At 44.9% G+C, this 13,605-nt stretch overlaps 1 long non-coding RNA gene across 4 annotated transcripts in view; it reads left to right on the forward strand.

The window, feature by feature from the left end:
- LOC147439574 (uncharacterized) overlaps positions 1-13,605 on the forward strand; it is a 44,064-nt gene that overhangs the window by 1,081 nt on the left and 29,378 nt on the right. The gene's annotated exons all lie outside the window — the stretch shown is intronic.

Below are 13,605 nucleotides of genomic sequence, written 5' to 3' on the forward strand. Positions count from 1 at the left end.
TTTATGTCACTAGGGTCCCATCGGACGGGGTCCCCATAAGTTGCTAGGACTTCTTCTTCTTCTGCTACTTGTTATTCTTAGGAGCAGTTTGTTACATCTCCCCTTCTTGAAAGAGAGTAATCGTCCACAATTACAGCATATCTGCAAAACAACTCAAGATAGAAAAAATAAATTCCAAGGGACATTCTGAGGGACAATCAGTTTGCTCTTTTTTTAAGGAGTTAGCTTCTCCTTTCTGCTCTTTTGATCAAGGAGTTAGCTTCTCCTTTCGATTGTTTTGATGAAGTAGTTAGCTTCTCCTTTCTGCTCTTTTGATCAAGGAGTTAGCTTCTCCTTTCGTCCAGATCGAAACTCTTGATATTCTGGCGTAGTAAAATTAGCCATCACACCCAGATCGTACTGATCTTCCACGGGTGTCTTGATGCACTGAAAAAATTACAAACTGAGGCAGTCTCATCCAATTAGGAATATTCAGTAATTGGCACATCACAATGCAACACAAATGCTAACATATGCATGTTACAAGACATAGAAACATAAAGCCGTCGATGAACACTCTCCCTGCAAATAACCATCCAGGTCCGGGCCATGAGCTGGTCCGGGCCATGAGATATAGAGGCCTTTTACAACCAAACACCCCCCAGATCGTAGCCTGCGTCGTTTGGAGGTGTTGAGAGTAACCACTGCTCATACTTCTTAATACTCCCCCGCAAATAACCATGCAGGTCCGCGCCATGAGTAACAACAACAATACTCCCCCCTTGCAAATAACCACAAGGGTCCGGGCCATGAGTAACAACAACAATACTCCCCCCGTAAATAACCACAAGGGTCCGGGCCATGAGTAACAACAATACTCCCCCCGTAAATAACCACAAGGGTCCGGGCCATGAGTAACAACAACAATACTCCCCCCGTAAATAACCACAAGGGTCCATGCCATGAGTAAAAATAACACTTTTCAATCATTCAATACTCCCCCCGCAAATAACCACAAGGGTCCGGGCCATGAGTATGAACAAGCAGTCTCAAACATCTTTTCTCACTACTCCACCCGGGAGTAAAATCACCAATCATTAAAACCAGAGTCAAACAGTTCAAATCGGCACCAAGACAGGTTCAAAACAGATACCATCCATTTCAAACAGATTCCAAACAAGATCCAAACAAGATCAAACAGAAGTCAAACTTAAAAGCAATCTCGACATCAGTCGAGCTCGAAAAGCCGACTGACTTTCCACCTTGGAACCTGCACCAAAAATTACGGTTAGGTTCATTTCGTAAGGTCGTAGCCGAGCACAGCATGGTCCATCAGCTCTTGGACAGACAGTGTTTCTTTGGCGGCGATGGTAGTCCCAAGATAGCAATCACACTGGACCTCCAATGTCATCTGCTAATGAAGAGACATCTACTGAGAGATGTCAAGAAATTTCAAGTTATAATCTGCTAGGGTTTCCATGGCAAGCATTTCAGGATACCCCACTCTACCAGAAGTTGCACTGCGAAGGAAGATGTCAGAAACCATATAACTTCGGGCAATTTTTTTTTTCTTGAAAGCTTGCCAAGTACTTGGAGTATGCTGCTTGGTAGCTGTAGACATCAACATCTGCATGGCACTGCATCTGAGAAAAACAATGACCTGAAACAAATCTGGATTCTTCTCTTGCAAGTGATCTTAATTGGCTTATGCCCTGTAAGACATGAGTGGTGAAGACGGGAGCACGCCCGATGCGCGATGAAGTAAGGGTGAGAGTGGCTAGTAAGTCCGGGTTGCAGGGCGAAGATCCCTCGAATAAAATTCCAATAGCTTTGTCTGCTCTTTTGTAGGACCGGTATGCTTTCAGAAAAGCACACGCCTGATGCTCTAATACCACTGTCACAAGACGGACACCACGTACCAATAGAAAAGAACAGACTGAACAGACTTTTAACACTTCAATAACAACTGAACTGAAGAGAGAGAGACGACACGCTAGACAGAGTGGCGGAATTCCACCCCAGAGAGTATTGGCTCAAACCTTGGCGCCCCTTTCGGTATTTCTTTATATTGCATCAACACAGTACAAGCCGGTACTCCAGACTCTGCACCTTCTCCAAGAAGCATGCCAGAGAATGAGCCCTAACCTCATATTTAAATGCCCTTGGCCTAAAAAGCAGTTACAATAAAAAACTTTAAAAACTTAAAAGCTTCTGGTCCAAAAAGCAATGCCAAAAGTTGCCAGCGTATTTTACGGAAATCCGTATAGCCTGCCACGTCATCATACTAGCGCAAAACGCGAACATCTGCCACATCATCAGTTTTGCGTGTGTACGGGTCCTGCTTTATTTTAATCTTTATGTCACCGGGGCCCCATCGGACAGGTCCCCATAAGTTGGTAGGACTTCTTCTTCTGCTACTTGTTCTTCTTAGGGTTTAGGCCCCTCGACCGGCATATGTAAGTTGGCTCCCTTCTTTAGGCTTTGACACGTCAGCAGTTTGTTCGATTAGGCCTATGGATTGCTCGACCCAGCCTTTCAGGGGCTACGTAAGTAGCCCTTGGCCTCGTATTGCATGATCACACTCAGTACCTAGTATCCCTTGGGCACAGGCGCCCTAGCACCTCATTAGAGTACCTAGCGTTTTTACCTCAGCCATCAACCTCAGCCATCGGCACCCATCAGCATCATTTGCGTTTTGGAGCAGATTCACTTGGGTGTAGCAGATCAACCCTAGCGCTATGACTTCAGCTATCATTGCTGGTGTTTTTGCAGTTTTCAGCCTAGCATTTTCAGTTCATCAGCCATCAGCCTCGTCGACATTATCAAATCAGTAATCCTGACATTGTAGATACATGTCAGAATACTAGCGTTTTGTAGTTTCAGCCCTTAGCCTCTCAGATCCAATTGGGCATCTATGGCAAGATCCCATGAGCATCTCAACAATTAGATCCATTGTATCAGCATTTGTGCAATCTAAAGCAAATACTGTCATGTGCGGCAGAAGGGTTTAAGGATTTAAACTTAGAACTAGCAGTTCGTCTATAGTGTTGATTGTGTGCACTTGGCCGATGGTTTGGTGTTGACACTGTAGATGTAAGAGATGTTTACTTCTCATTATCTAGTGGTGCATCCTAAATGCTTCGACATGTGTGCTATGTTCTTCATTTGAGACAAAGCTTGATCTCTGTGATACTGTCAGCAAATTGTGGGTGTCGGATACTGCCTAGAGTGTAGTCATTCCAGATGCATTGCAGATCACTTGTGATTGCCGGGGGAGTTCGGAGTGGCTTTAGATATCCTATGGTTGTATCTGAGGTATGAGACGACATATGTAAGGTGCAGCGGAAGTGAATGTTGAACTTCGCTCAAGATGAGTGCTCCGAACTGTGCTCAAGGTTTCTTTTACTTACGGAAGGGAGAGCCTTCCGTTCCTTTAGTGAGAGAGTGCAATGGACACAAACAAAGTGGTGAACACTGTGAATGAAGATGCTGAGACTGAGAGACAGAGAGAGAAGAATACGACACCAGAATGTTGTCAAATCCTCCTTCGAAGGCCCCACTCTCTATGGGGAGAGCAGTTTACTATTTATTGCACAAATCTCTACAATGCCTGGACTTACCGACCATGTCAACGACGATGAGGACGATGACAAGACGGGCTGAAATCTGAGAATGCTGAGGGCTGAAATCTGCAAATCTTTATCCGCTGAATTCTGACTCTATGTCGGTGACGACGGTACGACGACGACGGGCTGAAAACGCAGATGCTGAAATCTGTTGTTTCCAGGCTGAAACCGCAAACTATGGTGGATCTGACCGTGCGGCGAGGATCTGCTGCGGGAAGGTGAGATCTGCGAGGTTTGGGACTTCTTCTGCGGGTTCTCACTGCTGAAAACTGAAAATGTTGAGTCTAGGGCTGATTCCGTTGCGAAGATCCGCAAAAACGCTGAGGTGTCTTGCAGATGCAAAAACGCTAGGGCTGAAAATCTTCTACTGCGGTGGAAATCTGCTAACTACTGGAGAATCTGCCAACGCTAGTGGATCTGCTGTCTGCTGTGGTCGCAGGGGCTGATCTATTGTGCAAAAACGCCAGTGTTGATGCTGTGTTGCAAAAACGCTAGGTCTTGCTGGGGGGGGGGGGGGGGGGGGGGGGGGGGGGGGGGAGGGAGGGGTCTTGCTGAGAAGTTGCCTGTTGAGCAAGGTGCTCTTGCTGCCTCTTTTGCCAGAAAGTGCTAGAGCTAGGTTTCTATATATACAAACTTAGCAAAATTACCCTACCTAGTTTCCAACAAAAGTACATTAAAAAATAATAAGTGAAAAATGTCAAAAAAGGTCTATGCACTGTAAAAATGCTCCTGATGGGTTCTGATGGAAATCTGATGATCATGTTGCATGCAACCAGAGGATATGCATCTAATCTAAGTGTCTGGACATGCACGGTCTGCGAATAGACTCACGAAAGTCCCAGATCACTTCCTATTTTAGACTGACTTGACTGAACTGAACCCTGGTCATGCTGTAGCTTGTCCACAGACACATAGGGTTGGATGTGTCACGTGACATCCCCTCCTTTTCAAAGTGAGGTACTGGTATTGAACTGTATGGCGTCGAGGGAGATCGCCAACAGGGTTTGGAATCTTGGGAAGGACTCTTCGCTGGCCCCCTCTGATCCGTGGGTCATGCGATACTTGAACTTCATAAAGGTCTGCAACGCTTGCTTCTTTGGGCCGCGTCGAAAGCGACACAAAGTCTTCTGTGGCTCCTTCAATGCTTCAACTTCATCTATAGTCATGCGTCTACTCACGAATCTCTGAGGTTGAAAATTCATGAAACCACTTCCAACACAAAAGCATGAACATACCCATTCCATGTAAAATGACTGGAAAAGCTCGTCTTCTCTAAAAACTGTGCATGCAATGCAGATGAACATAGAGACGGAGTGCTAAACCGTTCATCAAAACACATGCAAACAATGAGATCGAATCTTGTCTTTTTGATCTAATTCAATTAAATGTGGCAAAACATAATGGAAATGCCGATTCTTGATGTTCAATCCTTCTTGTGCTCTTTCTACGACTGTGTCATGCCAGGGAAGAGACATGGAATGTGACTTCCTTGAATGCATACTTTTCAGCTTTTCATGAGAAATCCGCATACATCCGTGCTCATTTATGAGTGAATCATGCTCAACGTACAGTATGGCATGCCTTTAAAAAAGGATCACATAAAGACGCTGACTAGAATACAGGAAACGGTCACGAATAAAATACTCGATCAATGCGTGCTGACTAATCATGCAAACACATAATACTTCCTTGGGGGGGGTGGTTCTGTGGACCTAGGCTCAAGAGCCAAAATCGGTTCTTGAGGGGTTCTTTGGACCTAGGCTCCAGAGCCAAGATCGGTTCTTCCTGATTGGTCGAATCGTCCTGTGCAAATTCTTTGGACCTCGACTCGAGAGCCAAGATCGGTTCTTCGTAATTGATCGTCTCTGCAATGAGGTTAGCTTCACTAGAGAGGCCATTTGGTTGGGCAAACTTGCAAAAGAACTTGGCATGCCTGCTCATACACCTGTGTTGGGTTGTGATAGCCAGAGTGTTGTCTATTTAGCTAAAATGCCATGTTTCATGGGCGTACCAAACACATAGATGTACGGTACCACTTCATACGACAGGTATTGGAGGATGGTCTAGTGAGCTTGACTAAGATCCATACACAGGTTAACCCTGCAGATGTTCTCACCAAGAGTCTTGCTAAGGCTCAACATGAGCATTGCATACAGCTGGTGGGAGTTGGTTAACTTAAAGGCATCATTTATGCCTTTAAGTGTGAGGTTGTTGGGTTAAAGACCTAAATAACCCCTTTTTGTACATTTTTATACTTTGTCCAGGTTGAACCTGGACACATTTTTTAAAGGTCACTTATAATAAAAGTGGGAAAATCGAAAACTCACTCATTGAGTTTTTCCCAAAAGCGTGAGCTCTCTCTCTCTCCCTCTTCGTTCTACTAGCGCTTCCCTTCTGCAGCAAGTGCCTCCGCTTCAAGTCTCAAGGCCTGCACATCTTCGCGTGCTCTATCTGTCACAAAGTGATGACGTGGCGGACAACAGAAACCCTAATTTCTGCCAGAAACCCTAAAATTCCTGCAAACCCTAATTTTTGCCAAAAACCCTAAATTCCGGAAATCGCGGAGGCGGATTATTATTATTATTTTTTTTTTTTTTTTGGGAAAATGATGAGCGACGCGAATTTTGCTTTTGCTTTTTTTTTATAAAAAAAAAAGAGAAAAGACTCTCTAAGAGAAAGAGAGAACTGATGCTTTTGATTTTAAAAGCTTTTGGGGCTCTGCTTTTGGGCATCCCTTGTAACCTTTAAATTAGTGGTGAGGGCCTCACTTCTGAGAGCATCTGGACGCAGAGTCTGAGAGTGAAACCCTAACCGCTCTCTTGTACTTTGATGATTGATTAATACAAAAAGAAATACCGAAAGGGGCGCCAGTCTTTGGGGCCAATATCTCTAGGCACGGAACTCCGTCGGGCCAGTGCAAATCTATTGTGATCTGTGAATTGTTTTGAAGTGGTTATTTGGTGCTGTCGCGGTTGATTCTTGACTTGGAGTGTCCAAGTTTGTTACAGTGGTATCAGAGCCCGACCGATTTCTCTTCTACGGGAAATCCGATCCCCGAATTTTTTTTTTTTTCCGCGGCACCTATGGCTTCAGGCAATGATCAGTCGACTCCCTCTGCATCTGGAGATGCGGGCTGGGATCACAACGAAGATTCAGACAGAGAGTATGGCCCACCTCGGCCTACTCAGGCGGAGCAAACAGAGATGGAGCGTCGTCAATTGATTGGCGATGCAACAAAGATGATGCTCAATTTTGCCAAGGACCCGAAGATGGTAAAAATATATGAACCAGACCTCTTTGAAAGAGGTACAGATGGAGTGGCAGAGAACCACAACACCACTCCCGAAACCCGCTCTCAAGAAACCTTCTACCTCCAAGAAATATACGGAGAAGGAACTGGAGAACGTGGTTGATGCACGGATTGCTCAGCTTTTCGACGTGCAAAAGAAAGGCAAAAAGCACGGCAAAAAGCAGAACAAAGGTACTGACTTCCCGGGATATTTGGGTCGTCAGTCGACATTCGACAAAGCAAAGAAACGGAAGAAGCGTGTTCGATTTGAAGGAGTACCCAGTTCTTCTTCTTCTTCTTCTGACAGTTCTTCTAGCTCCTCGGATTAGAGCGAAGAAGACAGAAAAAAAGCAAAAAGCGAAGCAAGACACAAAGCTTCGGAACGGGCAAGAAAAAGGCAAAGAAGGCTACATCTCGCCCAGAGACTGACAGTTCTACTGAGGACTCGTCTACAGACAGCTCAGATTCCGATGACGGAAAGTTTTATGCGAACAAGAAGAATTTTTACAAAGCCAACCAGTATGACTTTCTCGAAGATAACAGCAAGAAAGTCCGAGAGTTTAAGGAAGGTGGCCACTCGATCAAGTTTGATACTTTTCAGGATACTCAGATGCTTCGAAGGCTTTGTCTCTTATACAGCAGTTTGACATCGCTTTCGCGGGAGGACGCTATTCAGAGCACTCCAAGATTCGGAGAGCTGCCTCTTACTCTGAGGGGAATGCTCGTACTTGGTGGTCCACGCTTCTATTAAGCAAGACTGGCGCCCCTTTCGGTATTTCTTTTTGTATTAATCAATCATCAAAGTACAAGAGAGCGGTTAGGGTTTCACTCTCAGACTCTGCGTCCAGATGCTCTCAGAAGTGAGGCCCTCACCACTAATTTAAAGGTTACAAGGGATGCCCAAAAGCAGAGCCCCAAAAGCTTTTAAAATCAAAAGCATCAGTTCTCTCTTTCTCTTAGAGAGTCTTTTCTCTTTTTTTTTTATAAAAAAAAAGCAAAAGCAAAATTCATGGCTGAAATTCAAGAGGCTTTTTATTTCTTCTTGGTTGACTCAAGAGTTTGAGCGAGATATACGAGCTGCTTGGAACCATCTCCGGATGACCAAGAGCGATACAGTGAATTCTTATTGTGAAAGATTCTGGAGCTCTTTTCTACCCGCCTCTTCATTCAAGAAGATCTCGTTCAGAGAACAAATTGAGCGGTTTACCTTGGGTCTACCTACAGAGATCCGAGATCACTGCTTGGAACAGAAGTCAGCTTCTATTCAGGAGTTGATGAGTCATGCGAAGCGGGGCTTTGCCATTCACTCTGGCAGTCTGACCTACCCCACAGATGAGGCCATGACACAACGAGCCAAACAGACTTCTGGGAATGAAAGTAGAATGAAAAAGAGCAACCCAAAAAAAAAAAAAAGGATGCACGACCCAAGCTTACTCCTGAGGAGAGAGCTCGCTTCATCAGAGAGGGGAAGTGCTTTGGATGCGGGAAACATGGACATATTTTCGCAAAGTGCCCTGATAAGGCACAGAAAGAACAGAATGATAAAGACGACGACAGGTCTGAGAGTTCGAGAGCAGCTGAGGAATGTGGCAGAAAAGGCAGATAGAAAAGCAGAACTGGTACCACATGGCGTGGGACTTGCACCGAATCAAATGAATGAAAGTACAAACTTTGCCGGTTTTTTTTTGGGGCAAAGTGAAGGATCAAGAAGCTCTTTTGAAGGAGCCAAGGCCAACTTCTTTTCACTTGGAATTGGCGGCTCGATTTGGAACTGCGCCCGACAGACTGACGCCACTGGCGGAGGTAGTTCGACTGGCACCCGGATGGGATGTTGCCATTACACCGAGCATTGGCAAACTTCGTTTGCAATGACAGGGGTGTTCAGGGCACGTGAGTGACGTTCTACTCGGGATCCCTTGGTACCACAAGAACTACGCCGTGGTTGACTACCGGGCCGAGAAAGCGACTTTGATAAATGAAGGGCTTAGAGATTGTACTTGATGAACTTCAGTTTTCTTACTCATTCTTTTGGGAGAACTGAACCATGGATAAAAGTTGAATATGTTTTGACCTGAAGAAAAGAACGCCAAGATTTTTTTCTCCACACTCATGCCGATTGCTTTTGAGAGGGCCTGAAGATCATACCATTGATCTGATATCTGGAAGCACACCACCGAATCGGCCACCTTATTGTGTGAGCCGAGTACAGAATGAAAAGATTATGAACTCAGTGAAAGACCTCTTGGAAAAGGGTCTTGTCCAGCTTAGTACTTCACCGTATTGCTCTCCAGTGTTGTTGATTTTGAAGAAAGACAGATCTTGGAGAATGTGCATCGATTATAGCACTCTCAACGAAATCACCATCAAGAACAGATTTCCGATTCCTAGGATCGATGATATACTCGACAGGTTACAGGGATCCTCGTGCTTTAGCAGGATTGGCTTGAAGAGTGGATATCATCAGATCAGGATAGCGCCAGGAGATGTCTACAAGATAGCTTTTCGGACGACTTTTGGGTTATTTGAGTTTTTGGTGATGCCTTTTGGCTTAACCAATGCTCCTGCGACATTTAACCGGATGATGGACAGGATTTTTCGAGAGTACAGGCTATTTGTTGGCACTTTCTTTGACGACATCATTGTTTTCTAGAAGAATGAGGCAGAACACAGAGATCATCTGCTTCAAGTCTTTTAGGCATTACGAGATCACACGCTAGTGATTAATGCAAAGAAAAGTGAATTTTTTCCTACCATGGATACACTTTTTGGGACACATTGTGTCAGCAACACAACAGGAGTGCAAATGGACCCGGCCAAGATAGAGACTATCCGTGATTGGCCCGATTTGAGGAATGTCCATGAAGTTAGAAGCTTCTTGGGACTATGTTCATACTACAGGCGGTTCATACGAAAGTTTGCAGAGGTTGCTTCCCCTTTGCATATCTTGACACAGAAAGGAGTACCTTTTTCGTGGGGACCCACAGAGGTGACTGCCTTTCAGACATTGAAAGAGAAATTGACTACGGGACCTATTTTGACTTTGCCGGACTTGCAGAAGTCATTCGAAGTATATTGTGATGCTTGTGGTCGTAGTCTGGGTGCGGTCTTGATGCAAGAAGGCCATGTCATAGCTTACGAGAGCCGTTTGTTCTCTAGGCCGGAGATGACAGCACAGATTTATGAGAAAGAGCTTTTGGCGGTTATCCATGCTCTTACTCAGTGGCGGCATTACCTACTCGGAGCGGATTTTATTGTCTTTACAGACCATCAGAGTTTGCGCTACTTCTTGTCACAGAAGCAGCTTTCGGAAAAGCAGATGCGGTGGGCGAACATCTTGTCACAGTTTCACTTCGAGATTGTCCATGTGCAGGGACAGAAGAATGTGGTGGCAGATGCTTTGTCTCGGAAACCGTTGGTTCTGGCTATTTCCGCGATACATCATAGGAGCTTCGAGGATATGGTCGATCAGTGTGCCACAGATACAGATTTTGCAGATATTTTCACACGGATACGGGATGGGGAGACAGTAGCTGGATACTCCCTTCGGGAAGGCTACTTGATGAAAAAGACTATGTTGTGCGTTACACAGCCGTTGAGGGAAAAGGTTATGACTGATTGCCACTGTCCACCTTTTACGGGTCACCGCAGCATTGCTACCACCATGAAAGGGGTAGAGAGAGATTTCTTTTGGCGGAGACTGAAGAAGGATGTGGAAGAGTTTGTGCGCAGTTGCTTGGTATGCTAGAAGGTCAAGTTTGACAGGCATAAGGCACAGGGATTGTTACAGCCTTTACCCATACCCACCCACCCGCCCCTGGGAAAATATTGAAATGGATTTCATTTTTTTTTATCTCCCGAGAATACAGAATGATCACGATGATTTTCCGATTACATGGCACGCCTGAGACGATTGTCTCCGACAGAGACCCCAGATTTATGAGTTTGTTTTGGAAGGCAATTTGGGAGAACATTGGGACGCGGTTGCAGTTCTCGTCATCGTTCCACTTGCAGACTGACGGGCAATTTGAGATTGCCAATTCAGTGATTTTAGATTTATTGAAGTCTTGTATCTCGCATCAGAAGACTCAATGGGAAAAGAACTTACCTTTGGTGGAATTTGCCTACAATAACACGATACACTCTTCGACGGGGAAGACGCCATGAGAGATTGTTGAAACTGCTGCGAAGGTTCCATCCTTCCTGAGCACGAAAGATTAGAAATTTGAAGCGGATGAATATTCGCGAGATTTGGATACGGCTTTTGCCAAGGTTCACGAGACTTTACAGAAGTCTCAAGAACGACAGAAAAAGGCAGCGGATCGCCATCGTCGCGACTGGAAACTGAAGGAGGATGATTGGGTGCTCTTACTTTTGAGAAGGCACGCCTAAGAAAAAAAAAGGGAAAGGAGAGGCTTTTTCCAAAGCTTAGTATGTGATACTACGGACCTTTCCAGATTACTGACAAGATAAATGATGTCTCCTTCCGATTGGACCTGCCAGATACTTGGAGGATTCATAATGCATTGCATGTGAGTCTCTTGAACCCTGTTAAGGGTGATGTGCCTGATGATGGGGAGCCTGATGAGCAACCCGAAGTGGAAGAAAACGAGGAGATCCTTGTTCCTGAACAGATTTTGGCACATAATGATACGAAGAAAGGTAAAGTCCGAAGGCGGTTCTTGGTTAAGTTCAAGAACTTTCCTGCATTTGATGCGAAGTGGATGGAGGAGGAGGACCTAGCAGATACTCCTCGGATTGTGAAACTTTACCTCGATGTTTTGGTTTAGCATAGTCTACTCCAAACGGAACCCAGAAACTCAGCTTGGCCGAAGATCTGGTGCAGTGGGATGCACAAGAGGGGGGTCGCTCCACTCCTTTGTCAACAGATGCCTCGATTTTGATACTAAAGTCACTGATGTCTCTTTGAGCTTCAGGGATACTGAGAGCTGACAGTATTCTGCTGGATGACTTTATGAAATGGAATTCCTGATTATGATACTGATTTGTTCTTGACTTCTTGTGAGTGCAGGAACTGATAGCCGAAATGACTGCAGCATTTTGGTCTGATTGATCTCGAATAGACATGGTTGCAATAGGGGTTAGTCAATCGGACATCGATGAGGTCCCGATTGGACCTAGATGTGATTGCTAGCTACATTGCCGATAAATCATGGTCTAAGATCCGAATGAATGTTGAATGTCATGTGATGTCCTGTGATGTCTGGTGATGTCCTGTGATGTCGTGTGATGTGACTGTCGATTTTGTACATGTGCTAGATGTGTGTTCCTAGTACGTAGGTACTAACAGTCAGTGTCTGCTAAGACGGTTTATGGCTTTTGTCGGTTTTGCAGGCGTAATCGCGGTCGATTACAATGCTTTCAAGAGGGGGGTATGTCACAAAGTGATGACGTGGCGGACAGCAGAAACCCTAATTTCTGCCAGAAACCCTAAAATTCCTGCAAACCCTAATTTTTGCCAAAAACCCTAAATTCCGGAAATCGCGGAGGCGGATTATTAATTTTTTTTTTTTTTTTTTTTTTTTTGGAAAATGATGAGCGACGCGAATTTTGCTTTTGCTTTTTTTTTATAAAAAAAAAAAGAGAAAAGACTCTCTAAGAGAAAGAGAGAACTGATGCTTTTGATTTTAAAAGCTTTTGGGGCTCTGCTTTTGGGCATCCCTTGTAACCTTTAAATTAGTGGTGAGGGCCTCACTTCTGAGAGCATCTGGACGCAGAGTCTGAGAGTGAAACCCTAACCGCTCTCTTGTACTTTGATGATTGATTAATACAAAAAGAAATACCGAAAGGGGCGCCAGTCTATGGGGCCAATATCTCTAGGCACGGAACTCCGCCGGGCCAGTGCAAATCTATTGTGATCTGTGAATTGTTTTGAAGTGGTTATTTGGTGCTGTCGCGGTTGATTCTTGACTTGGAGTGTCCAAGTTTGTTACACTATCACTTGCACACACCGCTGCGCGCTCATCAAGGTTCTTGCTTGGAGGAAAACGCCACCAAGGGGGATCTTGCTGAGAGAGAGGGAGAACCTGCTGCATGTAGCCTGTGTTCTCCTTCTCTGCTGCCAATTAGTGCTAGCCTAGGTTTGCTTATATACAAACTTACTCAATTTGCCCTACTTACTTTCCAACAAAAGTCACTTAAATTAATAAGTAAAAAATGTCAAAAATAGGGAAAATAGGTTAAATGCACTGGAAAATTCCCCTGAAGGATTCTGATGGATTCTGATGGGAATGCTTATGATCATGCTGTGCGCAACTAGAGGATATGCATCTACACTAAGTGCCTGGGCATGCACGGTCTGCGAACAGACTCACAAAAAGTGCTAGAACACTTGCTAATCTAGATTGATTGGATTGACGGAACCCTTGTCGTGCTGTAGCTTGTCCACGGACACATAGGGTTGGATGTGTCACGTGACACGGTGATGGTTCGGTTCCGAACCTAGAGAGTCGCATCATTCTTGTCGTGCCAAGGCATGCCCAAGAGAACGTCGCAATTGCCCAACTTCATGATGTGGAAATCAGCTTTTCCATGATAATCTTGAATAGTCACTGGAAGAGCACCAATGAGTGGTACCACTTTCTGAGTTTTCCCTGTGGCTAGCTCAGCTTCAATTTCTCCACCCTCTGCGTCATAATCAAAGTGCATCTGCTTTAAGAATTTTGGATGGATGAAGTTCTCTGTAGCTCCGGG

The sequence above is a fragment of the Adiantum capillus-veneris genome, chromosome 16, assembly GCF_014529385.1.
Source record: "Adiantum capillus-veneris isolate H3 chromosome 16, ASM1452938v2, whole genome shotgun sequence".
In the NCBI taxonomy this organism is placed as follows: Eukaryota; Viridiplantae; Streptophyta; class Polypodiopsida; order Polypodiales; family Pteridaceae; genus Adiantum; species Adiantum capillus-veneris.